The sequence below is a fragment of the Leuciscus leuciscus genome (assembly GCF_965113295.1).
Source record: "Leuciscus leuciscus genome assembly, chromosome: 5".
Taxonomy (NCBI): Eukaryota; Metazoa; Chordata; class Actinopteri; order Cypriniformes; family Leuciscidae; genus Leuciscus; species Leuciscus leuciscus.
The window spans coordinates 47,034,987-47,047,052 of NC_138729.1; the positions used below are offsets into that span (position 1 = coordinate 47,034,987).

The 12,066-nt window shown below is 35.7% G+C and overlaps 1 long non-coding RNA gene across 2 annotated transcripts in view; it reads left to right on the top strand.

Annotated features, from left to right (window-relative positions):
• Positions 1–12,066, top strand: part of LOC309499590 — a 54,347-nt gene that overhangs the window by 36,608 nt on the left and 5,673 nt on the right. Inside the window, exons 2-3 of one of the 2 annotated variants that reach the window (XR_014206298.1) lie at positions 2,261–2,413; positions 10,351–10,448. This is a non-coding gene — a long non-coding RNA (uncharacterized lncRNA). Of the gene's footprint in view, positions 1–2,260; positions 2,414–8,339; positions 10,449–12,066 lie in introns of those variants that run through there. The other variant, XR_014206299.1, reaches the window with a different exon arrangement.

Sequence of the window (12,066 nt, forward strand, 5' to 3'; positions counted from 1 at the left end):
ATGTTGTCACAGGTACATTTTTCTAATGAGCCTGTTTTTTGTTATTTTGTCTCCTCAAAATTAGGCAGACTATTAAGCAGCTATTTTAATACAACAAAACATGCTGGTGATTCATACTTCCAAACAGTGCTTAATGAAAAGCTTTTTGTTAGCTGAAATAAAAATAAAAAGCAAACATGAAAATCCCACTAGACAGCAAGAAAAACAGGAAATGTAATGCATTTTTAAAGGGATAGTTCACCCAAAAATGAAAATTCTGTCATTAGTCATCCTCATGTAGTTTTTCTAGTTAAAACTGGAAAAAAAACTCCAGCGCTTTGAGCAGTGACTGGATTCTGAATTGTGCACGCTAGCTTATCCTCTTAATATAACAGACAAAGTGTAGACGTTATGTATACTCATTGTGCAGTCACCTTAATTGATATCTTTGTGAGGTTGTGACTAACTAACACCTCTGATTGGCTACTGCATAAAAAAAAAAAAATCAACAGATATGTTTGTGATTGGTTACGTAGATTAACATTGCAAAATATATTGTACATAGAAACCTTTGATGCTCTTTAGAGTGCAAACACAGATACGCACTGGATCGGTTGTCAAATCTGTTTCTCCAATAGGCTATTATTATGGAGAAAACTGATCCTAGATCAGCAGTTATGGGCAGCTTTTCTCTCTAAAAGCATTCAGAAGCAGCAGCAGGCAGTGGTTTGAGGTAGAAAATTCCACACTACACTGTAAAAATGATATGATCAATAAGTTATGACAACATGTTTTTACATTATTTTAACTCATCAAAATAAGTTAAGCAATTTTCAAAAAAATTTAAGTCAGTTTAATGTAACTTATGTTGAAATGACTTAAACATCCAAGATGATTGTACTTCAAAATTTAAGGCTCAACTTTTTTTTAACAGTCCGTGGCCAGGGGAAGGCTAAGCCTCGCCCAGCGTAACACACACTCCGCCTATGGAGACGATCTACGACGAATGGGCCTTTTCTGACACGCACATAATGAGAGATCAAATTTGCACATCAGTAATGATTATAAACCTAAGATCGTATATTCTAAAGGTCTGCATCCGTCTACCAATTGAATCGAGTGGCAGTTGAGAACAAGAAATAAACTTTTGGAGCATGCAGTCCATGCCTTCAGGTTGGACTTGTACCATTTCATAAGTCAGAAGCCATGGCCAACACAGGTCAATAGCAACACATATTCCTTCAGGGCCTTCAATTTGAGTGTTGACAAGATTGAGTTATGTGGTCAATGTCCTGTCAAACGCAATAACTGCAATAAGGCTGAAGGAAAGCCGAAGGTTTTATTTATTTTTTTCGTACTATGCTGCCTTCTCTCAACCGTGTAATGCTTCCGCTCAATACTAACCAGAGGCCCTGACACAATAGGCAGGTCTGATATGATCATATTCTCCGGGTCTGGTGTGTGTGTGTGTGTGTGTGTGTGTGTGTGTGTGTGTGTGTGTGTGTGTGTGTGTGTGTGTGTGTGTGTGTGTGTGTGTGTGTGTGTGTGTGTGTGTGTGTGTGTGTGTGTGTGTGTGTGTGTGTGTGTGTGTGTGTGTGTGTGTGTGTGTGTGTGTGAGTTGGTAATCATCACGTTGTGGGGACAAAATGTCCCCACAAGGATGGCAATATCCGAAATCCTTGTTCGTGTGGGGACATTTTTTGGTCCCCATGAGGAAAACGTCTTATAAATCAAAAAAGTTATGTTTTTTCGAAAATGTGAAATTGCAGAAAGTTTTCTGTGATGGGTAGGTTTGTGTGTGTGTGTGTGTGTGTGTGTGTGTGTGTGTGTGTGTGTGTGTGTGTGTGTGTGTGTGTGTGTGTGTGTGTGTGTGTGTGTGTGTGTGTGTGTGTGTGTGTGTGTGTGTGTGTGTGTGTGTGTGTGTGTGTGTGTGTGTGTGTGTGTGTGTGTGTGTGTGTGTGTGTGTGTGTGTGTGTGTGTGTGTGTGTGTGTGAACAAGGAAAATCGAGAGAGTAGAGAGATAAAGAAAAAGGGCTTCACAAAGGAAAGCAAATGTATTACCTCCTGTTAATGAGTCGATCAATGCGCCGGTCACTACAGCAGCTGTCAGGATCCTGTATCAAAGCTTCAATAGGACTCACTAGACGCAGACTGAGGACAGCCTGTCCAATACGCCATACATTATCATCTTCCATCACATCAAAGGACAAACAGAATCAATACAGGTGTGATGACTATGAAATCCATAATCAGCCTTTTTTGTGTTTATTGTTCTGTGGAGTTGCAGGCAGGCAAACGGAGGATGTGGTTGGCATGGAAACAGGGATTGCCAGAGAGGTTGCGATGCTGTTGAACTACAAGAAAATGGCACAAAAGCTCGGGGCATCATTATCGAGCCATCATCGTCCGGAAAGACCGTGGAGGCCGCACTTCGGTAATTGTTTATTCAAAGGCTAACACTCACGGTTGAAGCCTGGACCCCCCCAGAGTCATTTGGTTGATTTCAGTGTTTGAAGAGATGCTTGAAGATGAGATGCAGTGGCCGGCCGGGATACAGGAAGTTTGGCATAAGCATCTGCATGTCATTACAAACTCAGTAGTGCACTACTGTATGCCAGACTTGGCACAAAGTAATATTTCTTAAAAAATAATGAGAATACTCATTTAAAAATTCAAACAAAGGATTTCAAAATTCTAATTTCAATTTCCCACCTTAATAAACATTACTTATTAATCCCACACAATTTGGGTGAAAATATATTTGCAATTTTTATGATAAGAATTACGGTTGCGATTTAAAATGCAATTAAAATCAAATCCAGGTTTGCTGTGCTTGTTTATAGTGCTGCACAATTTGTCCAAAATGTTGTGATTATATATCAATATGACTATATAATAATAATAATAATCATTATTATTATTATTATTATTATTATTATTATTATTACTACTACTAAATAAATATATAAATATTAAATGAAAAAATATATATATATTATAATAATAAATAATAAATATTATAATTATTACTAAATAAAAACAAAAGAAAAATTACTACTGTAATATTTAACTGTAAAATAAAGTTAAGAAAAATAATTAATAATAAATAATAATAATATTATAAGTATTACTAAATAATATTACTTAAAGGTATAGCGGAGGATCTTTCCAAATTTTAGATAAGACCCGCCCTCTCCACTTTTTGAAAAGTTTGATTGATTCACCAGAATGATTGACAATTAGGAGGACCAATAGTTTAGACTACCCACCAGGAAGTAAAACATCCTCCGCTATACCTTTAATAAAAGCAAAATAAGCTAAATATTATTGTAATATTTAACTGTAAAATAAAGTTAAGAAAAATAATATAATAATACATATATACATATTACTAAATAAAAACAAAATAAGAAAAAATACTATTGTAATAGCCCTATTTAACTGCACTAAACCATATCGCAAAATCTTGCAGCCCTATTAGCAATTGTTGCCATTTGTTACAGAGCTTTTTCTCTTGTCTAATGCAAGTCTATGAGGATCTGTGTGTCTGTTTCTATAGTTTTAAACAGTTTTACTGAAGTGATATAAAAACATGGTAAACTCTTGATAAAAGACCTACATTTGTTATAAAGTACATTCATATTACTAGATTAAAATTATTTATCCTACTATATGCATTGATTCAGGTTATTATAGTGCCAAATTATAGTGCTAACTAAAGATGCCAACAGTAACATAATCAGTGAAACATTGTTAACTTACACTAATGTGATCACTTAGAAATAGCATTTGTCTTTTTCCCCTCTTACTAGATTCAGGTTTTACTGCATGATTTGGCAATTTCTTTAGACAAATATGGTAGATAAAATGCTTTTCAAAGTCATAATTTGTGCCCTATAGAGGTGCAGAAAATAAGCCTATACACACCGTACCGGAATGTAAACTTTCTTCTTTTTGGTGCAAAAATTGAAAGATAATCTTAAAGAGCAAGTTAGTTAAAGGTCCAGTGAGCGAATTCTGAGAAACACTGTTGAAAGTGGATCGGACCGAGCACCAAAATACACTTTTAGCCAATCAGCAGTAAGGGGCGTGTCCACTCTTAAGTTGCATAGCGTATTTGTGAATTTGGGGGGCGGAGCTTTCAATAAAGCGGCGTGATCCTTTTGGGTAGAGGCGTGTTTGTTTTGGTGATTTGAAATATCAACAGCATTTTTTAGAAATTGCTTACTGCACCTTTAAAATTTCAACATCCAATGACCAACCAATGTTGATCATTTAACAAATTATCTTGTGCAAATGGAGAGATTAAGGGTTTGTTTGGTTCGATTAAAATGAACCCTGGTGCGATTGCTCTGTCAGTGCGATTTATTTGAATAAGTGTGAACGCTACCATCAGAACACAGGTGCGCATTAAACAAGTGGACCGAGACGCTGAAAAGATGAATCTCGGTCAGCTTCCAAACAAACTCTGGTGTGGTTCAAATGAAATATGAACGCAACACGGACCAAAGACATGTAAACGAACCAAAAACTGGAAGATGCGACCCTAAAAAGGACAAAGCATCAGAACCGCGTCTCCTCACAGCAGATCTTGGTTTGAGTGTGTAACGAAGAGATTCCTGCCGCTGTTTTGACTCTTCACAAGTTCTCAACTGGTCAAAATACCATCATATGTAGCTACGCACATACAACAAGCACATTTAGCCCAGAACACAGCACTGTTTTGGATGTTTCGAATGTTCCGTAGCAAAATATACATAATAAAAGCCAACCAATCAGGTTGTGAACATTAGGTTCTGTGTTTTTAAATCCCAATGTGAACGCTAAGCGGATCAGGACTAAATGTTTTGGGTTTTGGGGGGGTCCAAACAAACAAGTGTGAACTCAGATTTAACAGAAACATGAAGATTAGATATGAGTGCAATAGTGCAGAAGAGTTTGTTTTAAAAAGCAGCTGTTGCTCTTTTCTTTGACTCTCATCTTGAAATGAATGCATGTAACCATTAAAAACCACTCTGAAACCACTTAAGCTTTATGTAATAGACCCAAAAATGAAACCTCCTTTTTCCAGGGCCATAATGCTTTGTTGTTGCCAGCTACTGAGTTACTCAAAGTTTTGAAAAGCTTGAAGAAAACTCTAGTGTACTGATAAGAACATCACAGGGCAATATATTCAGCGGTGCTCAGAGTTTACGGGTGGATTTCCTCAAAGCCTGATCTCACGGTCTGAGCAGAATGCTCAATGAGATCTCTATAAAAGATATTCAATCTATTACACTGGGCAAACAGAATTAGAGGACTTCATTTACTCAGCAAACGTAACGTGAATATGCCTTATCAATGAGTTACCCATCAATGCTTGATAACATCAGAGACTCGTGGGAATCTTATTTTGTGCCTCCGAAACCTGACTGCTGGCTTTCAAAGATTTCCCCTCAAAACCCGGTACAATAAATTCTATATTTTCAAAAGAATAACCAATCATTGCTATTCTCTCTGATCCTTCCAATACTCCTTGAGGTTTAAAGCCCTGCCAACCTTTAATTAAAATCTAGAGCAGCGTCCCCTTGGGCCATGATCCCTGCTGAGAGGAAGAGCTTTTCTGTCACACTTCCAGCTATCTGATACTGAGCCTGGAAATATTACAGATATCACAGATATCGTAAACCTTTTTTTTTTTTTTTTTGGAGATTGATTTGGTGGACAAGCAAATACGTTGCTTTGAAACTGCTCTGTCTCGTGGAATCAATTATGAGAGACTGCAGGGGACTCAGGAATAATGTTGTGTAATCAGTATCTTTGTCTTGATTCTCAGTAAACACATCAAAGCATTCTTCAATAGATTTACCTAAAACATCATGGTATAAGATATTAAGTGAATCTTGAACCATGTCCATGTATCATACAACTTAATTCTCTGACCTAAGAAATAAAAGTGAATGTTTTAAGGATTTTCCAGTATTTATTTCTGGAATCAAAGAGAAGGAGGTAAAACATGTTTTTGCAATATTTTAGTTTAAAAAAATACAAAAAATAATTCTTGCACAAATACACATTATTTCCAATTTTGAATTTGAATGGCAGTTGCATAAAAATATTTCATATTACACCAGTAAAACTCAGACAGTTGATTTTTTTATATCCCAATGTGTGTGAGAAATGGCATACATTGTTTTGGATGCCCATTTTGTGAAAACACAAAGTTTAAACATCGGGCCTCATTTGAAAAGACGTAGAATGATCATAAATGTGAACGTACAATTGTTGAACTGAAATGTTCCTATGAACGCAATATAAAATGTCCATATTCACATCTCAGCTTATCTTAAGTTCATGTACAATGTGTATAAGTGTATCAACTCTACCTAAAAAAGTCCAATCAATCAATCAATCAATCAATCAATCAATCAATCAATCTCTCTCTCTCTCTCTCTCTCTCTCTCTCTCTCTCTCTCTCTCTCTCTCTCTCTCTCTCTCTCAAAAGCTTCCCATTTACAGGACATATTTCATCACTGGACTGTCACTTCCACGACACTAATCGGCACAATGCCAAATGATTTGTGTGTGTGTGTGTGTGTGTTTCACTCTTTTTAATTAATTATGAAGCCACTGTAAATTTTATTGTTACATATTATATTGTTATATTGCAATGCTATTACATTTTGTTAAGGGAATTGGCTTATTTTGTTGTAAATAAATCATGATCATAATTGCTATCATAATTTGACAATATATGGTTAGAGAATTGGACTGACTTTTGTTAGCTGTTATTGAGAGACATTAATGGATCAACTTCTGTTTGCCGTTTTAAATAAAAGACAACTTGAGAATCACACCTGTTGAAGAAATAGTATAAATATCAATATATAAATTCAAAACTAATTAAAAAACTAAATATCAAATTCTTTGATCCAAAGAAATAATGAAGTCATGTGGTTTTGGAACGGCATGAGAGTGAGTAAATTAAACCATTTTAGGTGAACTAACCCTTTCACTCTCAAACCCTGACTGTGCGAACGCAGCCAATAAGATGGCAGGAAACACCTATACCTATAGGATCTATATCTTCACATTGTTGAGATGAAGCATGCATGTCTTGCATTTATTCTTTTTTCCCCTCCCTGGTAGCGCTCCATAAGCAAGCAGTAATCCGATATGATTTTTGCATTTACAAATGAGACATGTTGTGTCCAGGTAAGTAATTGGCAGGCTTCTTAGTGACGCATGTTCTCTAAGAGATTACACACTGTTGGAGGACTCAATTGGAATGTCAAATAGGAAACGACGCTCCCTGAGTCACGGAGTCTATAAGAACTAACCTTCCCACCCACCGGCTCTCTAACCCCCGCTGCAGTGTTCAGCCAGACGCTGCTTAAGCAACATTTGCCCTGAAATCCTCATTTCAAAAGCTCAGAGATGTGCCGCAGTGACGCGAGCGAGCAGCAGGAATATTATTCACAAAGACTGAGAAGCTCTGAGCTTCCTATATTTCTCAGCTTGAACAATTCCGGTTGTGATTGTATTTCAATTTTAAAGACAAAAAAAGAAATCTCTCATGAGATGACGCTGAACGTGGAAACTGAAGTATTTTGAAGGTAATGAGTGCAACAGTTTTCAGACTATTTAAAACAGTATTGTTATTCTATTCTATAAACATACATAAAAATGGCCTATTCCTCATAACTTTTAACCTTCACTCTCAGAAAAAAAGGTACAAAAGCTGTCACTGTGCCGGTACCTTTTCAAAAGGTACACTTTTGTACCTAAAGAGAGCATATTAGTCCCTCAAAGGTACATATTGGTACCAAAAGTGTACATATTAGTACCTAAATGGTACATTTTAGAACCTTTTTGAAGGGTACTGTCCCAGTGACAGCTTTTGTACCTTTTTTTCTGAGAGTGTTGACCTCTTATGTTTCCACTCACACATGTTTCTGCAGCAGTAATGAGTTAAACTCACAAAATCTGTGATGAATATGTCCAGTTAACATTTTCTTCAAAGAAAACAAAAGAAGAGACTGATTTGAATTCAAGAAAATGTATTCGCTATTATTTCCATGACAATTTTCGCCCGAATGAAAGAAAAAAAGGGTGTTTTCCCTTTATATACTGTATATACATATATATATATATATATATATATATGTTTTCAATAGGGATCATCATTAGATTCTCATTAAAGTAAGACTGTTTCATTTAATTTTAATAAAACAACTTTGTTTATTTTATTGTAATTTCCTTTTTTTTTAAATAGGGATTGTCATTAGATTCTCATTTATGTAATACAGTATTTTTAAGGTAAAATCTCTTTATTTATTTTTTTTATTTTTAAATAAGCATTATGGAAATACAAAAAAAATCCACTTTACTATTTAAATAATATATTTGGGATTTTTTTTTTAACATTTTACCAATGAGAAAAAAAATATATATATACATATATGCATAACTGTTTTAAAAATGATCTTTCAAAAACACACACAAAATGATTTATTAATGCAAAATGTAGTTTCTGGAGCACAATGTGACCTGGACATGTTTTCAACATTGTGGGATTTACCCTAATATGCAAAGCGAAAGATCACAAGCGAGTCATATGTTGTTGTTTATCTATACATTAATCTCGATTCAATCAGTTCTGGGAAGGATTAAAATAGCAGATCTGCATGCAGTATTAATGACTTAATGAAGAGCATCAAACAGCATGAGTTAAACACTGCTGAGGGTAAATATCTCATTAGCATTTGTAAGGTTACAAGGAAGGTCCTTTATAGATGAGTAATCGTGTAAAGGGTCGGTGCATATACTCTATTTGAACACTGCACACAAACAATCCATGGTGATCATGCTTTATAATCTAAGCTCGTATCTGCTTGTCTGAAACCGGTATATTTGGGTTATGCACTTTAGAGAACACAGTGATGATGGAGCCATACACACGGCTCAAATCACAAAAAAAGAACTTGATCAAAAGTGGCACTGAAAGCTAACAATGATATATGAGCATGCCCAGAGGGAATACACACAATATTTCACATTTTCTGCACTGATTAAGGGAGAACATCTGGGGAATGGATTTGGATATGGTAAAATGTGTTAAACAGTCCTTAGAGTAATACTCTCTAAGGTCAGAAACATCAATGCAGTGCACTGGTCCAACTGTGCTGCATTCTGAAAGGCCCCCATATACTCACGCCGAAGATCTTTTCCGTTCTTCGCTTTGGGGTAAAAAGAAGTTCGAAATACGTGAGCAGCGATATACTGTTAGCGAGCATCCTGATGCCAGCCACGCGTTTAGATATGTAGGCATGAACGGAAAAAAATCGCCATCAGTGTATGTAAGTTTCGCCAAGGTTGCTTTTTCAAAACAATAACAAAGGCGTAGCTTAATGACATCATGAATGAGCGTGGACTCATGGGAGTTGTAGTCTTCACCTCCACAGCTGATGGAAAGCAATTCGACGGGACTTCATATTCATGGATGAGCTATTGTATTAAAGGTCCCATATTGTACACCTTTCTGAAGTTTTATTTTAGGTTTTGATGTCCTTAAGAATATATATTTGCAGTATAAGTTCCAAAAACCATCTCAATATAATTTTACAACTCCTTTCTCAGGAGCTCTGCCAAGAACAGGCTGATTTTGGCCTGTCTAATATTCATGAGCCTCTCTTCTGATTGGCCTGTTGTTTTCTGAGTGACCCACCATTGGTGGGGGTGGAGACTGAAGGCGGTGACTGAGTAGTTCTGACATCACATTTATACGGAAGTCACAACGGCTCGTAAAAAGGCACAGCTACTATATATAGGCTGTGTGCATTTGTCTGTGGATCGACTGTTATCATGAAAAAAGCCAGGTAATTTCAGTTTTGACAATATGGGACCTTTAAAGTTTTATTCATGTTACTGTTATGAAGCAGGGCAGGGCCGAGAGCTCAGGACATTTTTGGTTTTCATTATGCTGATATGCCGCAGTCATCCGTGTTTATGCATATTTGATGATTAAAGAAGTTACGATTCAGTTGTTTAACGTCTGCCTCCTTCGTCCCTGAACTTGAAATTTGTTACATTTTGATCACTTAAATTCACATTATTTTATTTAATTCTAATGAACTATATCCACAAAGGCTGAATTACTGATACAGATCACTTTATCTGACAAATTAAAATTGTGGGGTAACACAGCTCTGTTTTACTTGGTCAAAACAATACGTTTGAGTGAGTTGAAAGCTGTGTGCGTTCGCTCGGAGGCTGGTATGAGACACTTGTTTTCCATTAAAGTAAAAAGTATTCTCGTCGCTTGATAAACTTAAGGTTGAGTCACTTGGACTATTTTAACAATGTTTCTCCTAACTTTTCTGTTTCCGGCAGAATGAAATTGCCTAGAAGCCTATGGAGGAGTGAGACAGCTCTCAGATTTCATCAAAAATATACGAACGAAAGTCTTACGGGATTGGAACGACATGAGGGTGAGTAATTACTGACAGAATTTTCATTTTTGGGTGAACTAACCCTTTAATCTTATTTGTTGATACTAGTGGAGTAAAGACACTTCACCTTTAACAACATTTAAACTTAAAAGTAACTTGTTTTTCTCTTCACGCATCCTTTTTTCTTTTCAAACTAATTTCAAAGACGACGTGAAGACAGCAGTGGCTTCAGAACTGGTCGATCATGTTTTCCCATTAATTCGTCAGGGCTGGAGATGCCTTCCGATTACGGGATGAATAATAATCAGATTGCCACATTTTCTCCCTCTTCTCTTTCTCTCTGTCTGTGGTTTAATTCACATGTATTAAGGAAATAGCGTCTCCTGCGTGGAAGACTTAGAATCGTGACACTGTGGTTTTTGACTTAATAAACAAGTGAGTCAAGTCCTGTTTTCAGCGGGACATCCACAGGGCAATGCTCCAGTGGTGTTACACGGGCTTAAACTAAAGATTAAATGCAAAATGGCATGTCTAAGCTGTTTTTCTAACCGCCAATGAATTTTCTGTCCTTGTTTTTGCCTGTGAGTTGATGATGCAGCTGGACTTTCACTTTAAATTATGATCATTTCTACAGTACCAGCTTAGACAATCTGGGTTTAAAAAACGCAAAGTCACTGTGATCTTTGTTTATACGGCCTTCATTTTTAACACCAAAAAACATTGATTAGTTCTTGCATTTGCAAATGTTGCTGTCACTTTGGTGGTTGCCAAGGCATTTCTATGCAGTTGCTAAGGAGTTCTGACTAGTTGCTAGGTGGCATCTATATTAAAGTCATAATAGCTTATTCCTGAGCCTTTGTCTCTAGACTTTAAAAAACAGAAGAAGAAAAATGGAAATTCACTGTAAAAATATATATATATATGGTGACAATGCTTCAGGTATTGCAAGATGGCATATTGGTGCCTGTATATTTTAAAACTTATAACCATATATTTTATTAAGTGATCAAATGATAATATAATGTACTTGATCTACCCAAATCTACTTTTTTACCTTAAAATGTACGGACAACCACCATAATAAGAAAGCCACATAAATCATAGTTCATCAGAGGCCATAAAACGTGGCCGATACTTTCATGACGCTAAAATAATGCAATAAACATTAAATTAACAGAAACAAAAAAAATGTAACACAAAACTCCCTAAAGTGCATTACTTTACAAAAATAATAACGAAAAAAATGACTTGTAAGTCATTATTATGACAAGATTAAAAAATATACAATTATGATATACTAAGTAGAAATTATGACTTTAAAAAAAATCAAAATTATGACTTAAATCAAAATTATGATATTAAAAAGACAAATTTATGATATACCAAATACGATTTATGACTTAAGTTTAAATTATGAGATAAAAAGTCGAAGTCTATTTTTATTTTATCTCATAATTTTGCATTTTATCTCATAATTATGACTTTTTGTCATAATTTTGACTTACCAGAGCGTGATTTTATTTCGATTTTTTTCTTGTGGCGGAAATGGTCTTCCATACATATCTGATGTGTCACATAAGGACTTCTGGGAATGTTCCTTTACGGTTTTTCACTGTAAATTATATGGTAATTCATTAGTTTTTTACTTGCAAAAACC